We start from the raw sequence: 21,208 nt of genomic DNA, 5'->3' as shown, positions 1-21,208 counted from the left end.
CCTCATTGATGACAATGGTGCCTGATATCTAAGAAACGAACGCATTGATGACAATGGTGCTGTTTATACACATTTTTTTCCGTCTTTCTTGTTCACAGATCACCGGAAATGAAACAAAACTTTCCGTGGGCAGAAGGCAAGAGAAAAATTCTGCGTTTGACGTACGTTTCCAAGCTTTCGTGTGCATGGCAAGACGCCCCAGGGAGACCTGCCCACTGCCCCTTTCAGCCTCAGGCTTGTGCGACCCAAGTGACCGACTTCCAGGAAACCTGCCACGCGTCCTGAACCAGAGATGAACTCACGGCGCCAGTCACTGTCATGGACCCACGGGGGAGGGGGTGGAGTGGCGGGGGGAAAGAATGAAATATATAAGGGACTACATCTCTGCATATGCCATATCGAAGAACTAATATAACAAGGCAAAAGCCTTTTCTCACACTCCTACACTAGACAAAAAGATCTACGGAAGCGGTAAACCATACCCAGCCCCATGGAGTTCTCACGAGCGCTAAACACCTGGCTAATAATCCAACCCCATCTTGCAAACAACCAACAGGTGTAATTAAGAGGAGGCTGGAACTGAAGTCGCCAAGCGAAAAAAGTTACAGCCACGGGGACTCGGCTAATGAAAATGGCAGAAAAAATGAATAACCCTAGTCACCCCCCCCCCCCCCGTTTTATTTCCTGAAACCAGCCGTAAGTTTGCCATGAATGCGGGAATAATTGTATCTACTATCTTATGTAAATCAATTATACGACAGACTGTACAACAGAATACACGCGTTTCGCCGTTTCGCACATTTAATATTTTTTTATTATAAATACTAAGAAGTAAGTCAGTGGTAATTTAATTGCCGAGGTCGCATGTAATGACTCACCAGATTAATAAAAGGAAAACTAATGAATGCTGCCAATTTGCACCAGTCCGTATGCTGATAAATTAGGATGAATACAAAAGCATACAATACTTGTGCACACTGTGCGAGGCGTACTGTACTTGTTGCCTGCTACAGTCATCGTCTCCGAGACAGACGAACAGACAGACAATGGTAGCTTCAACCTCTTGGTGTAGGCAGCACAACAATGTACAATTTCCGGCTTGCTCGCACCTTATGTTCCCACGCTGGTAGGGCGTGCAGATTAATGAAATGTGATTTAATTATTTTCTTTAAGTATACGGTTTATTAAGGCTATCGATATTTGTGTAAACAATACTTCCATCTGAATCATTTTAGCGTTTAGTTAAAGCGTCGTGAGGAAAAATACAGAACTGTGCGTCACCACCAAAACGCGCTGGGAAATCGTGTCATGATTTAGCAGTTTTGCCTTGTTATCAAAGACGGCGTACCTTCGGCTCTCTCTCTCTCTCTCTCTCTCTCTCTCTCTCTCTCTCTCTCTCTCTCTCATAAATTTGAGAATTATATATGAGTCAAGAGATCCTAAGAGGTATGAAAAGACTTAGATCTGGCTCAAGAGCGTTTAAGGATGCCTGATAAAAGGGAAGGGAACGCCTCGGGCCCACGGATGAAAAACGAGTGAGTGGACCTTGAGATGACCAAGCCATAAGGAGCGGTTGGCGAAAATCTGCTTATCTCGGGGCTTTTAGCAACTTCACAATCCGTCATTTGCAGGGCCTGACGCCACAATGGAAGAATATAATGTAAACTATAATAAATTATTTCATGGTAAAGCCACTTGAATATGAGACGCAACTGACACTTACATGAGCCGAACGTGGCCTGCCAACCTACTGTGAATACGGGGCGTATAGTTTCTCCGTATGATTATTAAATTATATTTTAAGGATGGAGTTAAAATTTACTGGTGTAAGAAAATACAAGCCTTCATACACCGTTTGTTTGTACCAAGATTTCATCGTTGATTCAACACGAAGTACTAACTGCTGACTGACTAGTTTTGAAGTGTTCTCTTAAGGCAGAGCCCTCGGACGGGACGGAAAATAAAATAAGGTGATCACACTGTCTGGCTCTGTTGAAACTGAAAAACAGAAAAGAGACTGGAAACTAATTCAATTTATTGCACTCCTAACCTACCAAAGGAGAAGGAAGCAAAAGTGAACTTTGCAATGTTTATCAGCGGTAACGTGAGAGGCAAGGGACTGGATTATTTATCCTAACGTTCTCCGATAACCCCGTGTCTGGATGGGCATAATCGGCTCTCTGTTTAGAACTTCGCCTCTTTCTTTCTTTCCCCTCCCCCCCTTTTTTTTTTTTTTTTTTTTTTTGTTTCTTTCGCCTTTTCCGGACACACTTCAACTGTCCCTCTTTACCAGAATGTTTCTCTTTCACCTCTCCATTTGGCATGTATGCCTAAAATTTATGAATTATTCAATCAATCATTTATGTTCTTTTGATAGCTCTCTCTCTCTCTCTCTCTCTCTCTCTCTCTCTCTCTCTCTCTCTCTCTCTCTCTCTCTCTCTCTCTCTCTCACACACTAAAGATGAGCAAATCCTTCAGGTTGAATTATGAGTTTATTGTGGTTCACTAAGCAAACCTCAGCCTTATTTCTAAGAGAAATCAAACCACGCTAGCGTTCGAACTAACATCCGTTTTTCTGGAAGCGATTGAAAGGAAACAAAGAGAAAGTGTTGGGTTCTTCTTCCTGTGCTGCGAGTGGAGAGGGAGGAAGGAACAAGCCGTGTTTATTTTCAAGGTGGGGAAAGCTTTTTAAGAGGAGAGACACAAGGAACTCTTTCTCTGCGCCTTCTCAAGTGTACCGAGAACTTCTCTGACTCTCCACTCTCTTTCTTACTTATTTTCTTATGTATATAAGGAGTGAAGAGGATGTGCAAAAAAATCAGTATTTTATTCCTACGGAAACAAAAGCAATAAGATTTTCTTATATGGTTGTATCATAAGGCGAACAAACGTATAACGCATAACGAGCCATAGCACTAACTCTGCAACAAAATAAGCAAATTAAAACTGGAACATATATTTTCTAAGGAAAATCAACTACCCGTAAATAGATAAAAAAAATGATTCTATTGGACAACATCTACACTTATAAGACTGAAATCGTGAAGGTATATTTAAGGCTACAGTTTGTAATTTACGTTATCATCGGTTAAGTGTCCGAGGGACCACAGACGATAAGAAATGACAGGTGATGTAAACAGCCTCTCGCATTCCCTGGTCATCTTCTGCATGGGGGAGGTTGGCACTTGGTGGTGGTGGTGGGGGGATGCCCAGGTCCTGGTGTTAGTGGAGTCTTTTATCTCCTCTTCTTACGTATACAGTTGTGTTGATATTTTCATTCGTTGAGAGAGAGAGAGAGAGAGAGAGAGAGAGAGAGAGAGAGAGAGAGAGAGAGAGAATATAAATTATATATATATATATATATATATATATATATATATATATATATATATATATATATATATATATATATATATATATATATATATATATATATAAAACACGTACATGCAAACATACATGTACACATACATGCCAACACGTGAAATGGAGGTGGGAAAGCCCTTCCAAACAGTACTAATAAGCGTACCTGCATTCAACTCGACAATCTCGTTCTGTAAGTGTGACGTAATAAGGGCAAGGCTCCAATTTAATCTTTCAAGTCTGCCTGCCGTTCCAAACGTGAGATTTATTCATGCATTCGGATGACTAACACGTAGCGGGCAATTAAGTGTTACAAAGCGGTTGCTAAGTTATAAAAATAGTATATATCTAATAATAAAGCTGATTTTGAAGAAAGGTTACGGCTGGCAGAGGAAAAGACAGATTTTGCATCTTGACTGAAAACGTATGAGAATTTTTTTTTTATTTCCTTCCCTTTAAAGATTTATTCTGATGTCAAGAACGATAAACGGTTTGTTAAGACGAAATTACACAGACTAATAAGCATTAAGAAATGGAACATTCCAGTGGGAATGTAGCTATTATCTTCCTCGTATCATAACACATCAGACTACAGATGCCTGATACTTATCCAAAGAAATACCAGGCCGAACAGTCACCATATTATACAGGTAAAAGAGATTTGATCCACAAATACTCTAGTGGCAATGACTAAGAAAAGTGGCTGCGAATGAAAGACATAAAAGAACTAGGAACTCGAGAGCCTAAAAAGGCCTTGGTGAAAGGTGTTCTGTGACGCCTATATGCTCAAAAGTGTAATTATAAGAGAAGAGACCTCACACTGAAGGACCTTAACCACAACTCGCTCTCGACACCTAAATGACCACACCAGTGCGTTCATTTCCCTTGTTCGTAATTCCACAGTGCCGAGTAAGTCACTCTTTTTTGCCTCTTTCTACAGGCTCTCACTTTCAGTGTAGCCACGGAGAGCTTTCTGTGACGGGCATTTAACTATTATATAATAATTACAATAAGATCAACACTAGTTCTTTGCGTGGTTGTTGCCTCACTTCTTCTGTTGCTGCTTCGCTGCTGCAGCCAGAACCTCTTCAAAGAGATCGCTTTATTCGAGTCTCCCATGATTGTTAAAACGCCACTACACGGGAAAGAGAGGTGATAATTTTAGCAAACACGCCTTCCCTCCTATTTAGGAACAAGTTTTTAATCTAGTTTGTCTCGTGAGGCATCAAACTTGACTGATAACAGTAAGTAAAGCTGGTATAGTATAAAAAGTACTGTATTAGTTCATATTGCAACTGCGAAAAAGTCATCATAACAAAAATCGAATCGTAAAAGAGCGCGCGTGAATGAGTACACACCAGGTTGCTCCGAGATGAACCATATACTGTATACAGAGGTGAAAGGCCACCGGACGGGCAAGGCGATCGATGGATTCGAGAAATTGGAAGTGGGTTTGAGGAAGATGCCTTTGTTGTTTTTTTTTTTTTCTGGGGGGGGGGTTAACCTTGAGTCTCTTAAGCACATGTTTGCTTGGTTTAATGATGGACGATAATTTGACTTTTTCTCTTTGGTTTTTCGGTTTACCGAAACGTTCGAGTTCTCGTTTCCAGGATCAAGACCTTTAAATGTTAATTTACAAGGAACGGCCCGTAAACTGTACAGTACGTGAAACTAAGTTTACAATACTTGAGTGCAAATTTTTTTGTGTGCTTTTCATTTATGTAGAAGGATTAGGCTTTAAAATAAATCGCCAGTTAACAGAAACCAAGATAAAATGCACGCGAAAAGTCAAGTTAATTAACCAAATGCAAAAGAATAAACCAAGGATGCTTGCAACGCCTGTAGTAGAGTTCGAGGAACAAACCCTTTCGAAGGCACCACGCAGTCTGCACCAAAAAGAAAGTTCCGTCCAGCTCAGATTTATATTGCTTTAAACCTCGGAAATGCAGCCCACGCAAGATTTCGAAACAAGATTGTAGTAAAAGGGGATTCCTTCCAGCAACTGTACGTTCCTGGAGCCAAGCACGTCCAGGACAACATTCCCACGATTAGTGCCTTTTTCCCGGCGTGCACTGTAGCGTTCCCACACTCCGCACGAGGAGTGTGGAGTAGAGCCACTACATGAGAAAACGTCTTGCCTCCCACCCTCCCTTCACCGCTCTTCCTCAACTACAACACTTCATAATAATAATTACCAACGCGCCCTGGTGCCCCGGTCCCCTCCAACCACGACCTTTCTCAGGTGGAGTTAACCGAGTTGATATCCATGGTCATCATCCGTTAACAATAGCGCTGTGTATTGTAATATCAAAGTAAACAGACAGCTGGAAACATCTCTCGCTACCAACATCAACCAACCATTTTCGGGATGCCCAATGTTAAATGACTGAACATTGTATTTTATTTGGCCTTTCATCAGCTTCCATCGAACAACCTCAACCGGCCCCCTCACCATTTCTTCTTAGGTACATTGTGCGGCTGTGAGAATTAGATTTTACAGGGCTGTTTACAACCTGTAGGGTCATGAAGTTCTTATTAATCTCGCTTAGAACAAAGAAGATACAGAGATACAGAGAGCAGTCGTCGGAAATAGAAATAAGGGACTGTATGAGGAGCTCTATGAGGAACTACTGTGACGGCTAGCCCTAATTAAAACCTTCAAGTTAGATATATATACCTAAGAACGTAAATAAATTACGGCCATCTACACATACAGAAATCTCATTTCTCACCTCCATCTCTGTCTTTATTAGAACGCTTCTGCTGCTCACCTTTTATACAGATTTAAGTGGCCCCAATGGTGAGATAGCATACAGGTCTTCTTGGCCCCGTACCGAGTCAAGGGTCAAGAACGTGGCATGACCTGAGTCAATGCGTGACCTGACTGGCTCATCTTCATACAACCAAGCGGCACTAAACTAAACCTTCCCCTTTCCGTACGAAGAAAGTGATTTCACTCATCTTCAACATGAGGTTTCTGAGGCATCTTCAAAAAGCTGGAGAGAGAGAGAGAGAGAGAGAGAGAGAGAGAGAGAGAGAGAGAGAGAGAGAGAGAGTATCGATGCTTGGAATAAGAAAATGGGATATGTACTGTATATGTTTGTGAGCGTAGGAGTATAAGCGTGGGAACCGGAGGTTTTACAAAGGGAAGATGAGGGGAGGGGAGGGGAGGGGAGGGGGTTTGCCTGTCTCACCTCGGCGGTGGTGGGAGGCCAGTAAGGCTTGGAGCCTGTAGTGTAGGGTGTTAGGGGGATGGGAGGAGCGGTGGCTTAAGCACAGAGGAGTTATAAGACAAGTGAAGAGATGGTCTCACGAGATATGTGAGGGGTGTCTATTGTTCCACGTGAGATAAGTGAAACTTTACTGGAGCACATTCATTACATAAACACAGAACAGTATGGAACAGTTCCTTTATGAACTGTCAGCTTTCACATAATGAGAAGAAACATGTCTGCATCGTCGGTGTTATCTAGTCCTATTATCAAACGAAAAATCGCGGTAGGTTTTACCTTATCGACGCGGTTATGGCAATACTCCGTTGATTTTAGTGTTTTCAGGTGGATTTAAAATTATTACAATATTCTTTCCATTAAATTTTTACTGTACGTTTTTAAAAATGCTCTTCAATCAGTTTTATTTCCTAATTTATGTCACGATTTTTAGGTTTTAATAAGAAATCTTTCTGTGCGTACGAGGTTAAATCATGCATATAGAAAGCCTAAGTTTCACAAGATGCATATGTAAAAGTTTAAAAACCAGAAAAAACCCCGAAAAGACATTTTCAGTCTCTTGCTGCCTAATTCATAACAAGGTTTTTGACCCGACCGTAATGGGATTCCGATTGGGGTGTACATCGTCTCCAAATGAGAAACTACTCTAACCACTTCACACTCCAGCCACGATTTCCAGACTCCAGCCGTTTGGGTAACTCTCAATTAAGCAAATTTATACTGAGGTTTCTTACACTTCTTAGCCGCCCCTAATAACTCTTGGGCTGCGCTATTGCACACAGCGAGTACTGACCGCAAAAAGAGACCATAACTATTATTATTATTATTATGAAATCAACTGCAAGTTTAACGATATCACGCCTTGTACTTGCATTTCTTCCGAGTCAGCATCAAGAAGAAAAATTCAGTCCCAGAATAAACAAACAAATTGTTTCACTGAACAACTAAATGGCATTTACCGACATGCACGAGCCTAAATCAGTATGAAAAGTGAGTTTGTGGTGCAAGTCCCCCCCCCCATATACCTAAAATGAGGGCATGTACCTGTCGAATGTAAGGAGTGACCCAAAGAAAACGACCATCGCATCGGTCCGTCGAGCCAAAGCGGCGTATGGGACCTTATAAGGAATGATGCAGAGCGAAACCTACCCAACGTCAGATCTCTCACTACTCTCACTCACTCCTTCCTTCCTTCCTTCGCTTACGCTCTCCAGTGCACGGTAATGCAATCTTTCATCTCTCTCTCTCTCTGCGCCATTTTCTTTACTCATCATCCAGACGCTGGTAGTGCTTTCTCCTTACAAAGCATCTCCATTCACCTGGAATAACTTGGGAAACGCACCCTCAGCAAGTCGAGAGGAAACTTGGCTTTACTTTAAGACTTAAGTGAGTCATCTATATCCTTGAGATACCATGGATTTTTATTTTCTAAATATTATAAAATATGGAGGCTAACCAAGGACATCTTGCAAGCTTACAAATTACAAACACACACACACACACACACAAATATATGTAATCACACTGTTCATGTGCGCGTGTATGTATGCCTTTGACATTTTAAAGTCACCGAAAAAATAAACAAATCTTGCTCGGAGAGTTTTCAGAAACCACAACACCGAAATGTAGTCATCATATCACAGGCTAGAGATCTGTCAACCAAACATAAAAGGGAGCATTATCTCAGTTTGCTCAATGGTCGTCGGCCCACATTTTGGTCTGATTATCTGCCATACTTATTAAGGAAAATGTCTTTGAAAATGGGTTCCTCTGCTAATGAAAGGAGAGAGTTGGTGGAATGAGCATTACAAGACTAGGGTAAACATTGAGATAACTATTCTAGTACTTCGAACTGAAACTACGCTTCGTGCTTGCGTTAGGCCTACATAATTGAGCAAGTCCGTTTAACCCCAGAAAAAATATCACCTAGGAGGAAAAAATAAATTCTTTGAGATCCTGCTTAACAAACTGGGTGGCCATGAATAAAACAATGAAAACATCATTTCAATGAGGAAAAAATACGGACGACAATAGCCATTAACACCAAATTGAGCAGCTGGAATGAGTCTAAGTTATATATAAAAAAAAAAATGCTTTTAGGAGATGTTACCGTCGGATCTCCCATGACCAAGGAAAGTAAAATAGGCTAAAGAAAGGGATGACACGATATACTGCAACTGTCAACCAAGCCTTTCTCTCTCTCTCTCTCTCTCTCTCTCTCTCTCTCTCTCTCTCTCTCTCTCTCTCTCTCTCTCTCGACAAACCAACCAGTTCACACATAAAGAAAAGTTCAGACAAGGCCTTTTATATCATGCGGGACGCAACTCGATTCGGCAAATCTTGCCTTCACCTCCAGTCGCAAGGAAGGACTCCTCCTGGGCTAGACTCATGTTTAACATACTCACAATACCGTTATTTACACTTCTGTCAGCATCGATATTTACCTGAAAGAGAAGAAACGGGATATTAAAAGCCAGTCAGTTGAACTTTACAGTATTAAATTAAGATAAGAAATATATTGTACTTCGCAAAATCATTGGAATTATCAACGAATTGATTGTTATTAGACGATTCATTGTGCTGTGTGTGTTATCAATTCGGTAAGCCGATGTCTTGCCGGAGAGCAATACATGGCAATGCAAGAAATTTTCTTTCTGGGCCACACACAACCAATCAGTTTGCATGTGCATGTAAACATCCGCTTCCGTCTAAAATGCAAGTCTACCTGCATTCTTGGCCAAGAGTTTTTTTAATTTTTTTCCCCCAGAAACCCCCAACGGAATTTCCCTTTATATTTTAACTGACACTAAATGTCACCGTACAACTTGGTAAATTTTCTGTCATCGGCCATTCTAAGCATAACACATAAAAAAATTACTAAACAACCTTTTACCTCTTGAACAAACAAACAAAAAACTATGTGACCATGTTAAACGAGGTGCCGTATCTATGGCATCGACTGTGCACACCTTAAGGCTCTCCCCCTCATCAATACTCCGTAGCCCTCCCCTCACACTCCCCATGTGCTAACTTGAGATTACAACGTTGCTGCCCAACCCAACGTCACAGCCACACCTTACAGCCCCACCACCACGCCCATGGTATGTAATGTAGGGCATGGCTCTCCTTAAACGATTCATCATTAGTAAGAGATATGTTTCTATATTTACAGATTAGTTTGTATATTAGCTTCGCGGTGTAATGGGTCATTATTATTACTTTATTATCAATCAAAGTAGTGTTCATTGTAATTTCAAGAAACCAAATGGTAAGAGGCATTGTTAGATATATTTTCATGTACAAATCGCAGAATAATTTCTGCACATATTGAGTGCAAGGATGCGACCATTCTGAGTTTGTCATCGAAACCTAAAAATGTCATAAACCTTAGCAGGCAAAAGTTTCTAGGCGATTATCACCTTAAATATTAAAGTTTTTTTAACACGAATCTGCAACATCAAAGGGTACCAAGAAGCATTCGGTAATAACGTGGCTGGAACAGTTTTAAATGCAATGACGTTCAGCGCAAGCATCAAAGAAAACGGACGAGGAGTACGAGACTACACTTCAGTCTCTCCCTAAACCAGACACCCATGCGTATCTCAGAAAACGGGATACCTGGATCTCGGCGTGGTCTTGTACCCTGTGCGAGGCTAGAATATGATTCCAAGTTACATGCACTCTCTCATTTTTGGTTTTATTCACTTTCGTCATATGATTGAAATTTTTCTGCGTTCACATAACACATGTATAAATAAGCTGCACTGTTCCTCCAGCCATTGCATCGTACTTTGGTACTAAAACTTCGATTAAAAAAAAAACAATAAAATGAAATCTGGCATCAAATCCACCGTTTTGTGCGTATCTACTCGCACGCACGAAAACATCATCGCCGTATTCACTTGTATATTAAGGAGCACTCTTCCGTGGCGCAGGAACCTTTCTCGCTTTACCTGAGCATGGAACCAGCAACCCTATGTATAAGTAACATACGGCATTACCTCAATATTCTTTTGGTTCCTCTGGCAGCCTCGAACATAGCCTGAGGGTACTACACCTTACCTGGCAAAACCAGGCCCCCTTCCATACTCGGCCCACTATTACAACCCCTGGGACTCGAGATTTCTAAGTTTTTCTTCTTCTTTTATGACGTAATTTTAGCGCACAGCCTCGCTCCCATTTAACAGGTGTGTGGGTGTGCGTGTGTGTGTATAAAGTGCACATGAACGAAATTAGCTCTTGATACGATCAAAACTATTCTAGAAACCCAAGGTTAAACTTGAGAGAGTAAAGTGAACGATGAAACTCGTGCGCTTACGAGTCGTCTCAAAATTTACATTTCAATACTGATTTTGCTATCTGCTGTTCCAGAACGATACAGTAGTCCAATGATGCTTACGAGATCTACTCCACATTAAATGGATGCTTACGCAACAACAACCTGGCGACCATCGTAACTGAGGATGCAGTGGCAGCATTCATCGAAAATCACCAAATGCTTGTCAGAATGCCCTCCCATATCAGGACGAAGAATAGGAACTAATGGGTACTTGTCCTCATCCTCGGACTCGTCAAATCACATGATTTTGATCATCCAACATAAAAAAAAAAAACTTGATGAACACCACACATATACACACAAGTATGTGTGTGTGGTAAAAATTGGTTATTGCAATTTTTGCTACTTGTACGAAAGAAACTTCGCAACCATGGCAATATGAAGTAGGGAACTATCCTGGCATAGTCCGCCTTACGATATTAATAATACCAGTCCTTGTAAGGCGACCGGTAAAGTTAATTTTCAGTCAGTGAAAACTGAGAACGGGATTGATAGTAAAATGCAAATAAAGTGCAAAAATTCATTGGACAGAGATGTAAAAAGCGCGGGAGAGACAAAGATCGTGATTGTAGAATCCGGACCGTTTAAATTGATGAAAAAGATGTACGGGGAGGAGACAAGACAAGCAATAGCAGTTGTATGAGGCAGGAAAAGAGCAGGTTACCCTTCATACTCGGTGGGTGTTCTCCACCTTGAGCAATCCCTAGACCCACCACATAGTAGTACTACTGGCATTCGATGACTCTTCAGTATCACTGAAGGAGGATATCTTCCTTTACTCTGTAAGGGATTCCTTCATTACAAATTGGCCAAATGTCTGTATATAATAGATTCTTTGGAAGAAATCTGGATCGCAAAGGGATTGTTAGAAGAGAAAAGTTTGTCCTCGTGCTTCTCACAAGACGCCTTCGGGAAGGGGACAGCTCGTCAAATTGTCATATTTCTCATTTTCCCTACTTGGGAAACTGCGTATAAAATCTCCCCCCAAGAGGGAAGATGAAGAATAGCATGGGCCATAATGGTAGGCCTTCACATTCCCTCCCTCGTTTGTCTGTCAGAGTATGGTGGATAATGTTGGGTAGATGATAGGCTGAACGATAGTTGGTGGATTCTAACCACCCAGTCACGGAGGACGGTCACCCCACGGAGGAGGAGGGGGAGGGCGTTTTATCATTTAGGCAATTACTAAAGAATCAACTTGAGATGACTTTCAATGAGCATTTAAATTCCCTTCTCTTTAGCATCACATTTTTTTCTGGTTTTACCAAGGCGCTTGATGGAATAACGTAAATATAAAAAGAGAAGCTAAAATGGAGAAGGAAGTACTGAATTGTTATTGAACAGTAAAACATGACTTTCCTGACAAACTAATCACATAAGGAACGTACAACGGAGAGCACATCTCCAGTGTAGTAAAAATTTCTGAACATCTTACCTTTGTAACACATATAATGCTGTTTTTAAACAATGAACAGCAGCTATTCCTTGTTAAAAAATAGCACTATATATGTAATGCTTCGTCCACATTCTGTATCTAACTGTATCTGAAAATCACTCCTAGCTTTCGAATACTTCAGGAACCCATATATAACCGCCTCTCTCTCTCTCTCTCTCTCTCTCTCTCTCTCTCTCTCTCTCTCTCTCTCTCTCTCTCTCTCTCTCTCTCTCCACTTGATATTCCGTCTCGGATATATGCTGCCTCTTGCGTAGGTCGAGTGAAGAGTTACGGTGTGGAAAAAAAAATATATGTTACGATACAACTTCAACTTAAGATTAAAAGTGACATAAGAGGTCTCGTAAAGCTGCCGACAGTGTTATAGTTGCTCTTGGAAAGTATCAATACCTGTCATTTGGATTTCCTTCCGCCAATTGTGAGACGGGAGATGTGGCAGTGGGAGTAGTTTCTTCCAGAGCACTCTTTGAGGTGTTGTTCATACAGCGCCTTATTAGTAATCCTTATTCCTAGCAACATGCAATATCTATCATGTGCAGATATGGCATATCTCTCAACTGCTCTTACACACACACACACACACACACACACACACACACACACACACACTGACAGACAGATCAATAGGTCTATTACCCATTTGCAGATCCACAGTCAGGCACGACCTCAGTTTACTTCCAGACTGGAATTCATTTAGACAATTCCATTCGCGCAGATTTATTAAAACGCAACAGCTGAGGGTGTTCGTTCACCTTCTGGGTAAGGAAGCAAGGAGGTCTTGAGAGTATCTTAAAAGCTTTTCTGTTTCCATTAACTGGAGATGACCAGAACGGTGGCAAAATGCAGGGAACGCAATAGTATGTCCCAACCTGAAAACAGCCAATCTAGATATCGCTATGAAACAAATCTTTACTTTCCTTTTAGGTCGGGGAAAATTATCTAACTTACTGAAGCAACAGTCATGTGCGAAAAATTGTGTCAGAAAGTTTAGTCAAAGAAAACTCTTCGAGTTATAATAATAATAATAATAATAATAATAATAATAATAATAATAATAATTGTCATTATTATTATTATTATTATTATTATTATTATTATTATTATTTAGAACAGAGTACAGAATTTAGGCCAAAGGCCAAGCGCTGGGACCTATAAGGTCATTCAGCGCTGAAACGGAAAGTGACAGTAAAACGGTTTTAAAGCATAACAGGAAAACCACGCAGTTATACTAAGAATCTATTGTCAGGAGAGGGTGGAAAGTTAAAGAAATGAAAGGAGTTGGAGGTTAGGTCAGGGTATCCGTGAGAGAGATGCCCACACAATAACAAACAGTCGTAATTAATTTGTAAATCGTGTCGGTGCCCGCGCTATCATTGTGCTTATCGCTTTATTATAACACCAAAAACTAATACGAAGTAGGCAAATTTACTATGATACTAATAATTGCCGGGCCAGGAGGACAATACAGTTTAGATGCTGAAGCAAAATCTGAAATAAAAAAAAAAAATGAAAAACATTAGAGGGAACAAAAGCTCACTTAGGCATCACCACTTACCTAGACCGAGAGAGGCCACAGGTAGGCATTACTCTTCGGAAACGCTCATCTTCGACGCCACTTTGCCCTTACTTAACGCCCATATCTCTAAGCCCATCCCTGCCTCTAAGACTGTATGCCCCCATCAAGGGCGTAGGCGTGATGTGACTCGCCCACCTAAACTGTCAGTTCAGATCCCCTTCGGGACTGAAAAGTGAGGCATTAACCTACTCAGCAGCGGCACCATTTCTAATGTGTAGGAAACTACCCAGACTTCTTTCGGTATTTGTCATCAAATATCATCTACGAGCAGGTTTAGGGGGCAAGAACCCGTGCTGGCGTAAGACCGGCTTTATTTCAAAAGCACAAAATAACTATTTATGATTAGTTTATTCTCTTAACTCCAACATCTTAATGGAGAAATGGTAATACTCTCATATCTATTTTTAGAGAAAACTTACTGAAAAATCGAAAGTGCATAATAAGTCATACAGTTGGGGAGCACTTCTCCCAACACAGAGAGAGAGAGAGAGAGAGAGAGAGAGAGAGAGAGAGAGAGAGAGAGAGAGAGAGAGAGAGAGAGGACTTTAGACATGAATAACGATCAGCAATCCCCTAGAGAGCAGTAACGAAACCTCTTCGCCGATGATTAAAAAGCAACTAACGGAAACGCGATGTCGTCATACAGTATAATGGCTATTGAAAAACACCAAGGGACTTTCTCGAGCCAGTAATTGCTTTGTTGCCGAAGTATTGTTGCTACTACGCCATTGTGTTGTAAGACTCGCTCAAAAAACGCAAAGCGCAGTGATTACTTTCCCGTTGACCATAACGTAACGCCATATCTGGAACAAAAAAATGTTAAACAATCATCAAGTACAAGTAACGACGAAAAACGTGACAGCATTTGCGGAAAGCAACAAACCAGATTAATTTATTAAGCACTATAAATAACCAGAGAGGTATTCAGTAAGATGTTTTAGTATCACAGAAAAAATTCCAGTCTTTTCCATGATGGTCAGAAAAATCATGCAGATGTTCAATACAGATTTATTTAGTAAAATTGTAACGGTGTAACTGAAATTGCTAGTGAATCACCTCACCATTTACAGTGTAAAAAATGGTTTTATTCCAGGGTAGAAATGAAATCATCTCGTTTCATCCCAAAAAGAACAAAATGTACAAACGGAACAGCCCTCTTTCTCTCGTCACCTTCAAACGGCTGTTACAGGAGAGAGGGAGTGGGCAGCGCCAGCATCCTCAACCGCACCAAGGAAGTATAAGGAAAGACACCGTAGCACCGGCCGGCCTATTAGGGCGTTGGATCCCATTTAAGGAATTCCCGCTGCAGGGTCTTCGAATCTAGACACCAAATCGAGAGATCACATGGAAATGCTCCTCGATGAAGGGCCAGAGATCTCCATATGCAGTGTCCTCTCTCTGCTTTTCTTTAGCTGTTTCTTTCCTTTGAGGGTCAGCTGATTTACTGTTATTCGGTATAATGAGTGTAGAGGGTTGGGCACTATCTCTTTAGGAAAATTTATGAGGGCGTTCCAGACATGTCTTTTTATTAACTGTTCATTACAAACGGGCAAACAAATAAACCAGCAAAGCACGATTTTCTATTCGAGTTTCCGTCTCCCTAACTTTCAGAATGTAGATTTTTTGCCGTACAAGTTTCGGTTGTATAGCACATCTAGGGGCCCCATTTTACTGTAGATGACATGAATTAGAACAAGTGAATCTGAACTTTTAAAATTTTAAAAGACTTGGACAGAATCTTCAGGACCTGACTCTTTCGAAAGGAAACTTCAGATCATTAGGACATAGGAATAAGGAATAACACCGCTTTAAGGTTAACCAGGAACCTTAAAGAACAAAGGAACAAACATCCATTATGTAATACAACCGAGCAAGGGACTCCAGGTAAATGATGAGCGACCAGCTCACATTACAAGTGTTTTAGCCTCTTACCGTCTGGTTTTAGTAAATCACAAAGAACTTTTTCTTGACTCTTAATCCTTTTCCCGACGGGGGGGTGACGGGGTAAGAGGGCGTAGGCGTAGCTGAAACGCTGAAGAGGCTCTTGGGGTGTATCTAGGTATGGGGTGTGGATGTGTGTGGTGTAACACTGGATCCATGGCTCATTTAGTTCCTGGGTTCCCACGCTTGGACGTCAAACACCGCCGTCTCACCCAGCAGATGACCGTAACCTTTATTTACAAGATGGGGGTTCTGATGACATCAACTTCGTTTATGAAACCTGGCTTTATCTCATGGTCAAGGTTCTGGCAGTCTTTTCCCATGAAGATCCAAAGGTTATTATGACTTGATGGGAAAAAGTTTGCAAACTAATGTGTTATAAAGTAAATTGTTTGGAATGTTTTCTGACCGAAGATTTTGCCAGAATTCGCTCGTATTTTTATATTTCTTTAAGATGAATGCTATTTTTATATGGAATTCTTTTAAACTTATTTATTTTTAGTTTTCTATATAAAATCATTACGGCGTCAACAACCTAGATGATGTGCCGCCAGTTTTAATAGACATAATCAATCAATCACCAATAAAGGTCAGGTAGAGAGAGAAAAAAGCCCCTCCTGGATTGCAATGATTAGAGAGAACATGAAAAAAAAATGGCCATCCAAAACGCGATCAATAGTCACTGGCAGTTTTTTCATGTAACCACGACGGTTTTTTTTATGCCCACGTCGAAAATCCGGCGCTGTCCACCTTCGAAGGCGGCCCTAGGGACACCTGTCGAGACAGAAAAGACAAGAACAGCGTAGAACAAGAGGGGTTAAAGGACCAGGTGAGCCGTGTCCATTTCAAGGGTTAATTACTCCTACCACGAAGTCACGCTCTTCACCAAAAGGACCAGCTCACACACTTATTTATGGCGAGCAGACTGACACCGAAGACCGACTATAAAACAGTTCCATTCCTTCCAGCGGCTGCTGGAAAGACGGAAAGGAGAGATCGCCGATTCGTCGTCGCCAGTAAATGGGGCAAGGCCGAGATTGCCTTCTGGAGGAGAGATCTGCGCATTGTAAAGTTAAGATTAAGATAATCCGTGGCCCCGATATAAATAAACGCAGCTTTTTGCGATTAAATTTCTTTGAAAGAGAAAACCTCCAATGTGTCACGGAGTAGGTTTTATAGAAGCTTTCGTTTACCTTAGAAGTACATATCTATAGCTGTAACTCATCACTCCAAATTTACCGTTGATTTCTTTAGCTACTACAATTGTCTGCCTATTCGGATACTGATCAGTCGATGGAATCAATGGTGCATGAGCTTTCAAATACTTAACACCTAACTGAGTCCCTAATTCCTAATAAAAAGAAGTTTAAACACATAGCGTCTAGTTAATAAAGTAATATCTCACCCACGCATGTACTGAAGTTTCATCATATGGCAACTAGTTGATTTTAAAAAATCACCCTCATGTATGAATATACACAGAAATATAACATACTCGCATTTATGATCATAACTAACTTAATTATATTGGCAAATAAGCGTAATATGGTGAACCTACATAACATGAACGGTCGGACGTCAACAATATTTCATGATCAGGTGTCACTTCTTAATTATATGCAAATCATCAAGATAAAAATGCATGCCATGAACTAATATCTTATCCATGTATACAGTCTAACATATGAACGCACTCCCATACATACGTATGGGCATTTTATATCAGCTACAGAAAAACAATGTTTAAGACGGTAACAGGTTACGTCTGTTACGAGTGTTCGCATTCAATAACGAGAACCGTAAATATAAAACTACTGTAGCAGCGAATGATATCAATAAATAGGGACTTGCAATCAAGACGCTCAGACGGACTCTTGATACAAAGAGAACAATAAGATAATAATACTCGTGAAGGCAACTTCCTTCCTCCTATGAGTCAGTGGGAATAAGCAGGCCGATGAACCTCCCTTACACACCCACACACACACACACATACACACGGAGAGAGAGAGAGAGAGAGAGAGAGAGAGAGAGAGAGAGAGAGAGAGAGAGAGAGTCTCGAATACTCCCACGACACGAACATTACATAATGGAAATGGTGCTCTCTTTAGTACGAGAGTTGATATGATCTGTATTTATGCACGTTTATTTTACAGTTACAGACTGAGGCTCCTTGATGGTTTGCTCGAGTGAAGATTTAACAAAAGTAAAAATGTATTAACTACTGCGGTGGCCATAACACCGCTGACTAAGTCAACAAGCGAAAGCGTACCGTTGCAGGAATAAAATTACAAATCACGGTTACATACAAAATTCTCTTGACCCTGATAATACATTAAAAAGAAAATACAAAACCTTGAATATAAAACTGTTGATGAGTGATGTTTATATCCACATAAATGTTGCACACAGTTTCTGAGAAAGGATTGGTTAGATGTCTTCGAACAAGGAACGGTGGGGTGGGGCAAAGATAAATGTTTGGGACAGTTCCTGAGAAATGAAACATATTGTAATGGACTCGACCTCGTTTAGAATGATTTTTACGGCTTTTCATCCCTCCCACGTCGTCTTGCAGGGGGTAAACAAGCTTCTAGTTATAAACTCTTCTCTAAAAAAAAAAAAAAAAGATGGGAGGTTTCCGTCTTGGGGGAACGTACGGTTAGGGGAGAGGGGGCGGTTGGAAATACGCACGAAGGGGAGGGAGAGGGACCTGGTGCCAAATTGGTTATTTACAAACATCCGTGTCATTCGGCTTCGTCATGAGACGACGATGGTTCTATAAATATGATGTTAGAACTCGCCCTTTTGGCGGTGATCAGACTCACACTTAGTTAAGAAAACTGATTTTGAGTATAACAATAACAGAACAATAATAATAAAATGCAATATGTATTTTTAGTATCATGGATTACAAGTTCTTCAAAAATCTCGGCTTTCACGAGTAACAAATGTTAGAATGCTGCAGTAATTAAAAAATCCATTTAGACATTTCACACACACACAACTTATGTATGTATATATGTATGTGTGTGCAGAGAGAGAGAGAGAGAGAGAGAGAGAGAGAGAGAGAGAGAGAGAGAGAGAGAGAGAGAGAGAGAGAGATCAAACAAATAAAATAGATGTTTTACCGACGACACAAGCAATTGAACTCAGCCTTATCCGGCTCTACAACCTTGAAAAAAAAAACCACTTCAATCTGAATGAAAAGTGCCAAGTGAAGGAGAACAAACTACAGCAAAGACGATCAATCGAAGATTTAGCAATGAATTCACACAGCCAACAATAATCTTCGAACACAGAACAAATGGAAGCCTTCATCACAAGTAACACAAATACGCTAAAAAAGTAAAAAGCTAAAACTAAATAAAATAACTGAGCAGACAGCCTATTTACATTAAAATAGAAAGAACATAAATACGTTAGCAAAGGATGCAGGTAAAATAAAAGGAAGATCTCAATTCATGATCGTTAATGTGCGTCACGCCCAAGTATCGTATTCTGCAATGGATAAAAAGTGGTTGCAGGCGTACGTCGTCTCGTTGCCTAGACCCTCCCACCAAATGCTTAGAAACTAACCAGGCTTGATCAGCATCTAACTTCAGGGAAAATGAAGGGACTAGGTATAAAGACTACTGACACTGACCGCATAAAAATTCATTGGGAATCATATATTACTCATTTAAGCAATTTAATCAAATGCTTAGCTCGATCCCTCAAGGAAAAACTTTACAAAAGTTTCACAGTTTACTCAAGCGTGTGCTTTCGCGCCAAAACCCAGGAGCTTTTGGCGGGAAGAATTGGCGGGCTGGCGATGTGCCAACAGTTGCAGGTGCAACAAACACATACAGTTGACTATCAATGTAGTGCGATTCCTTCAAGTTTTCCTTTCTCCCAATACAATTAAGTAACAAGAATATAAAACAGAAACACAAAGTTAAGGCTTATCTGCTGCGACTAGAGGCTGTAGCATTTATTCTGGCATTATTTACGTATGTATAATACGTGTTATGTATGATTTATAAAAGCTTTCGCAGCAACTTGACATAGATCAAAATTAGGACAGAAACACATGGTCACGATATTCTACGAATGACACAATGATAGTTACAGTACCTCTCACAAATATAGTCATAAACAATAAAAAAATTATTAGACAACGAGGGTCACCTAAACTGATAACGGAATACTGCAAATGATCGAATTATAAAGAGAGAAAAAGTTTATTTCTCAGCATCATAAAACGCTTTTTACTTGAGTCTGTTATATGTAAATTCTGTTGCACAAAATATTCGCTGTAAAATGCCTAGTGGACAAAATTGGGCACAGGTAATTTGCTTTATAATCTATACAGTATTCCTATGCAGAAAACCCTTTCAACATAAACAACGTAAGCAGAATAAGAAGGGGATTGGGGTGGTGGGATTTCTTGATAAAGGTTCACATCCAGCAAGTACCCTTCCCCTACCGAAAGGAGAAATACCCTCTTGAGGCCCTAAAGCCGAAGAGATCCCTGAAGGTCCCCACAGACGCCACTATCTCGCTAACCTCCAACTGCCCTTTTGCATTATGAAGAAAATGGTAGGGGGAGGGCCCTAGACCCAATAGACGGCGAGCCAAGGGCACAACGAGAGAGTTTAAATAAGGATCTTAACAACTGCTCACGTATTGATAAATTATAACAGCCACAGTTTTGTAAGTTATCAACGCACTTTACTCTGAACTTTGGAAAAACAAGCTTATTTATAATTATTTGGTAAGCATGTGTACTTGCCATGTCAGTGTACTTGCAAACATAACCCTGGCTTACTGCAGTGAAATAAGTACGTAGGCATTTCACAGAAACTTTCTAGCATTCCAGAGGCAATGAGTTTTTTTTTTTCTACGGGCTGCTCAATGAGCATGCGGCCGTACCAGCTCAAGTCTGGCTTAATCTAAAACATGTAATAAAAAAATGTATGGATGTCAACGACTAAAAAACTGGAATTACGCTCATAATCCAGAAGGATGACTGGAAGAATATATTACCAGATAACCCAGAAAAAACACAGGACACGAATAAATGCAATTTTTCATGGATGGACGTTTAAGGAAAAACTCATTTCAGTTCGGTATGAAAACTTGGTGTCCTCGTAGCTGGCTTGGCAAACATGAGATCTATCAATAACAAATAGCTCTGCCCCTCTCTGGTCACTATGAATGAGGTACATTCTTAAGTAAGTACCTGTGTGAAGTAGACCCTGTAATGAACCCGCGCAACCACAGCACCGTAGGGCTACCGCATACTTGCGATGACCCCTACCTATCCG

At 40.6% G+C, this 21,208-nt stretch overlaps 1 protein-coding gene and 1 long non-coding RNA gene across 3 annotated transcripts in view; one reads left to right on the top strand and one right to left on the bottom strand.

Moving 5' to 3' along the window:
- The window catches only part of ec (echinus), a 483,333-nt gene that overhangs the window by 16,212 nt on the left and 445,913 nt on the right, over positions 1-21,208 (bottom strand). The gene's annotated exons all lie outside the window — the stretch shown is intronic.
- Positions 1-21,208, top strand: part of LOC136855640 (uncharacterized) — a 169,207-nt gene that overhangs the window by 82,364 nt on the left and 65,635 nt on the right. The window lies entirely within an intron of this gene.

This window comes from Macrobrachium rosenbergii, chromosome 32 (genome assembly GCF_040412425.1).
Source record: "Macrobrachium rosenbergii isolate ZJJX-2024 chromosome 32, ASM4041242v1, whole genome shotgun sequence".
NCBI lineage: Eukaryota > Metazoa > Arthropoda > Malacostraca > Decapoda > Palaemonidae > Macrobrachium > Macrobrachium rosenbergii.
Note: the sequence above shows the minus strand (reverse complement) of the source record. Positions and strands in the feature narration are given on the sequence as shown.